Source organism: Wyeomyia smithii, chromosome 3 (assembly GCF_029784165.1).
Source record: "Wyeomyia smithii strain HCP4-BCI-WySm-NY-G18 chromosome 3, ASM2978416v1, whole genome shotgun sequence".
Lineage (NCBI taxonomy): Eukaryota > Metazoa > Arthropoda > Insecta > Diptera > Culicidae > Wyeomyia > Wyeomyia smithii.
The window spans coordinates 160,992,194-160,997,479 of record NC_073696.1 but is presented as its reverse complement, the minus strand read 5'-3'; the positions used below and the strand labels follow the sequence as shown (position 1 = coordinate 160,997,479).

The 5,286-nt window shown below is 34.6% G+C and overlaps 1 long non-coding RNA gene across 2 annotated transcripts; it reads right to left on the bottom strand.

Annotated features, from left to right (window-relative positions):
• Positions 1–2,202: 2,202 nt before the first annotated feature.
• Positions 2,203–4,752, bottom strand: LOC129729741 (uncharacterized). Of its 2 annotated transcripts, none has more exons than XR_008728737.1 (4): positions 4,617–4,752; positions 4,441–4,561; positions 4,325–4,380; positions 2,203–2,479 (listed from the first exon to the last, which is right to left on the bottom strand). It is a non-coding gene; the product is annotated as an uncharacterized LOC129729741 (long non-coding RNA). The 2 variants fall into 2 exon arrangements; XR_008728736.1 differs by having other exon boundaries at positions 4,612–4,739.
• Between the last annotated feature and the right edge of the window lie 534 nt (positions 4,753–5,286).

Genomic DNA, 5,286 nt, shown 5'->3' with positions numbered 1-5,286 from the left:
GCAGCGGATACCAATGGCAACGGAAGCGTTCACTACTGTGGCAACGGGGATAGCGCAGCGGTTGACGTTGGTCTCAGCATCTATATAAGCAGGGCCAGCTGATGCAGTGTGGCTTTTTAGTGAAATGCTGTCTCTGAGCGATAGCAGGCACACTAGCAAATGCATCCAACGAAAAGAACGTTCTGGAAAGCTTTTCAGTGTTTATTTTCCCCCAAGGAATACTTTATTTGCACTGCCAGTGATAACGCAGAAATGTGATCGGCATCTTATCAGACATTGAATTAAACAACAAATTGTCCTTTTCAGGATGAAATAAAAACCTAGTTGAAGAGTTAAAATTTTCTTTTAAATCAATTTACACTTTCAAGAAATTTGGAACAGATATATATTTAGTTTCATCTCGTGTCATGAGCACAACATCGAAAAGCTTTCATTATCAGCATAAACAATAATTTTTCGCATAATTAAAATTAAAAAATTTCAAGTCCAAATCATGACAAGCAACTATATTATTGCGAATGGTCAATCCTTGTTGAAGCGCAAAATTCGACTGATCTGATAAGTCGTTAATATGATTGCTTCCCAAGCACGGTCGACAGAATCATATACCTTGCAATTTTAAACATGCTATTTGGCCTATATAAGAGCCTTTTTCACCCGAAACCGCTCATAATAGTTCTAGACAGCGACAACAGTAGTCTTCCCTTAGCAGCAGCAGTAGCAGTGCAGTGGATACCAGGCGGATAGCGGCCACAGCTGTGGCATGGCAATGGCATGGCAAAGCAGCTGGGCCAGCTGATGCAGGGACAGCGGATACCAATAGCAGCGTATAGCGGTCAAAACATTAGCATGGCTACGGATAGCGTAGCAGTTGCAGCGGGTTTAGCATCGATAGCAGCTGATGCATTGAAGCACTTTAGTGAAATGCAGTCTCTGTGCGATAGCGGGCACTAGTAAATGCATTCAATGGAAAGTTGACACATTTTGACAACACATGAGCCGTCTAGTTTTGAGTGTTAAATCAGCTTTTCACTGTTTATTTTATCACAAGGAATACTTTATTCGCACTGTCAGTGGTAACGCCAAATGTGATCGGTATCTTATCCGATATTGAATTGAACAACAAATTTAAAAATGACTGACACGCAAGCAGCCGGGTTTTCTTGTAAAAGTATTCTACTTAATCTTTGCGGTCGTGGCTTTGCATACAACCCTCCTGTGATTTTTTTTTATTCCAAACAAAAAAAATTTGACGATATTATAGCCATATCATGAAAGCCAATTCATGAATTAACTTTAGCAAGCCATTTCGGGAACAAATTTCCTATGGGGCTCTTCTAGAGTAATCATTCAGTGAACAAAACAAGGACCATTTTGAAGGTATATCACCAAGAACACCCGAAACCATGAAAATAGATTGTTGGAGTAATTTCATAAACAATGAATCAATAAGTGTGAGATTCTGTTCAAAAATTCATAGAGCTCCTCTGTTTCGGAATATACCCACGGGAAAACTGAAGTTGCTGAATTTTTTAGTGCTATAACTATTTAAATCGGATAAAAATTGCAAACGTTACAAGAATATTAATTTCTGGGTACACGGGTACCCCACTATTCACGTAAGGAGTAAAAAAGTCCCTCATGCTAGCCCCCCCTCCCTCCGCTGCTGTTTAAAAACTAATATCCAAAGTTGCCTTTCAACGAGCTCTGAGATGTCACCAATTTCTAGCACTATAGATTAAGGTGAAAAAAAAATGAAATACCTAAAAAGGCACCTGGATTCTCCGTCGAGCACACAACTTAAATAAATAAATTAAGCAAACGGTCAGTCAACCGAGTTTGTTACGATTAGGTATTTTGAAATCAGGTTATCAGGTTGGTTACAAGGTGGATTATTTCATATCAAAGCATAATCAGTAAAAATCAATTAAAGAAACATAAATTTGGGTGCGTCTAACAGCGTTTTCATGACTTTGCTGTTAGCCCCATATCTAGTTAAATATTCACTACAATAATTTCTATCAGAATCGTCTTTCGCGTTCAGCTTGGTTCCGGTGTTCCGTAACCGGTTGCGTCATTGCATTGCATAAAGCTTGAATCTATAACACGAAAGATATCGAAATTCAATTTTTCTTTTGCAATAATACTGAGTACTAAGCGCCCTATTGGAAAGAATCGAGACCGATTAAAAATTTATTGATGTGTGATGAAAAAGTGCCTTTTATTAAATCAAAATCATTCTATTTTCGTACATTCAGTAGGAATACATAATGTTGAATCTTTTTTTATGTCCTAATACAGATTTACAGATTACAGATTAAGCCTGCTTTTGAATAAACAATATATATAACTTAAAACTATGCAGAAAGTGGCCTAATACACAATCTTTTACACCTTTCCTTTTCTGTGTTGTCGTTTTGTTGTAGCTACATTGTTCCATCCTCTCCTCCCGCATCATCAGTAATCACTCCTCCAGCAACTAAAAAAACAGATAGTTTAATCATAAAACTTATTTTCAAACAGTAAATTGAAAGTATACAGGCATAGTGCAATAAATATATATGATTTTTATGTCGTCTAATTACTAGTAACCCTAAACTTTGTTTAAAGAATAAACTTTTGATTTACAAACAAATTTTCAGACCAGCAATGCTTTATGCAATACCAACCTGATCGAGTTGATGTTCAACAAGAAAAAAACGCTTCGAAGGATTCAGAATTAAATTCTGAAAAAGATTTTAAAGCGTCATCATTGGTTTGGTACACTCGATTTACAGACTTACTGGTATCGAAATGTTATAAGCTATGTCAAATAAAATTATTCCCAACATTCGATAAAAATCGCTGCAATCCCCAATTGCTACGATAAGCTTTCCTCATAGTCAATTAGTATGCAACTAAATTAGTTGTAAGATTAGTTCTCTTTACTTGACATGTAGGTTTAAATCCCTACGAATAACAAGCCCTAATCGCCAAAGCAAATAAATCCTAACAATTATAATTTCACATTAAAATAGTGTTGATTGATTAGCCACACAAAATAAACAATTGATAATTTACTATAAAACACTTGAGTTACAAATGAACCTTCGTAAGCAATAGTAAAAGTGTTAAAAAAAGATATTTTTAACACTTTTATTATTGCTGATCAAGTATCCCTTTTACGAACTAATCGATGCAACACTCTCGTATAAGTGAACATCGTATCGCAGATCATATATTCAACTGATTCGACCAAATTGCGTTCGATCACAAATACGATACGATACGACCAAGTATCCCTTTTACGAACTAATCGATGCAACACTCTCGTATAAGTGAACATCATATCGCAGATCATATATTCAACTGATTCGACCAAATTGCGTTCGATCACGAATACGATACGAAGCGTTCAAAACAATAATATATGTACATTTATACATAGGGATACCATCCGTCCTGATTTAGCAGAGCATGTCCTAATTCTGAGATCCTATTTGAGCGTACTGATTTATTTTTTATATTCTGGCATTTGTCCTGGTTTTCAAAGTGAACCATTTCGGGACACAACGCAAACGAATTTTTTCTTCTGTTGAATCTCAGCGAAGTGACGAGAGGAATCTTCTAGGTGTTGAAATCGTTAAACATCTAATTCTCGCCAAACATGTGAAAAGGGCCCATGTGCCGTATGTAAACAAGCCAAATTTTCTCGTTTTTTGATCAATACAAGCGAAATCTGCTCTTACCAATAAGATTTATTGATAAAAGAATTTACTCTTAATCAAACAATCTTGTTTGTACGAGTAGATTAAGCTTGTATTTATTGAAAAACGTGAAATTGTGGCTTGTTTACATATGGCACTTGGGCCCTTTTCACATGTTCAGCGAGAATTATGAAGTGACTATACGGTCCCTCATTTCAACAACATGTCCAGCTCAGAAATTTGTCCCGCGTGTCGCACGCCTTTGAAATGCCCCTCGGTTTTAACAGAATTGAACCACTCGATGTCATATTTTTTCACTGCGACAGTGTGCCTCTCAACAAGCATTCTACTCATTTATCTGCCTCTTCACATCTATAACAGTTAAATCCAAAAAGCGTAAATCAAATAAAAGGCAAAGTATTTGTACGAACATTACGCTGTACAAACTTGACCTTATTATTTATTAAGCACAGACTTCGCGGACAACTATTAGCATACAAAATAATTGCGGGGCTAGCGCTCCGGTTTCATTATAACTGTCTCTACCAGGGTGGGTTTTGAAACTATGAAATGTCCTGATTTCCACCTCCGGCCAGATGGTATCCCTGTTTATACAACGCAAAATTATAGTTTCTCACCTACTCATCGCGGTCAAATGCACCATCTTCCTTTGGTGTAAATTTCATTGAAGTTCCTAGAAATGGAATAGTAAAATTATTAAAATACGATACAGCATAGTGTTGTACCTACTTACCGTTATGTTCTAGCAAATGATAAAAGCCAAATTCTTAAATTGAGGTAGCTGTCTTTCCTGAATTCTACGGAACCACAGTGACCGCTAGCTTCGACGGTTTATACCACGCAGAAGTAATTTCCTTTAATTGAAAAATGTTAATTGCTTGTTTCACTTCATATTTATAATTACCTCACTCGTGAACACTCAATCAAAACGATCAAAACCGATAAACAGAGACAAGCAACACAATAACACTGGAGACTAAAGCCGCGGAATAAATTAATAAAACTGAAGACTGAATGATGGATGGAGACATGACAGCGACATAACAATGATCAGGGATGCCAGAAGATTTGAACTGAAGAGCAGCAACAAGTTTTTGCGCAATTTTCAGAAGATCCATATGTGTTGTAGAAATATTAAAATATAAATGATAGATTTCGTATAAAATAATATAAAAGATCGATCCAGGCTAGTCGGTTGAATCGGTGGATCGGTTAATTCCAAGAGAATAAATATATTCAATAAAATACAATAGATTTATTCCCAAATGCTAACTAATACACAACATTACATTTTCAATTACTGAGTAACTGTTAGATGTTGCTTTTTATCGAGCTACATTTGTTTGAAAATTAAAACAGTGAAAAAAAATAATTAAATATATATATATATATATATATATATATATATATATATATATATATATATATATATATATATATATATATATATATATATATATATATATATATATATATATATATATATATATATATATATATATATATATATATATATATATATATATATATATATATATATATATATATATATATATATATATATATATATATATATATA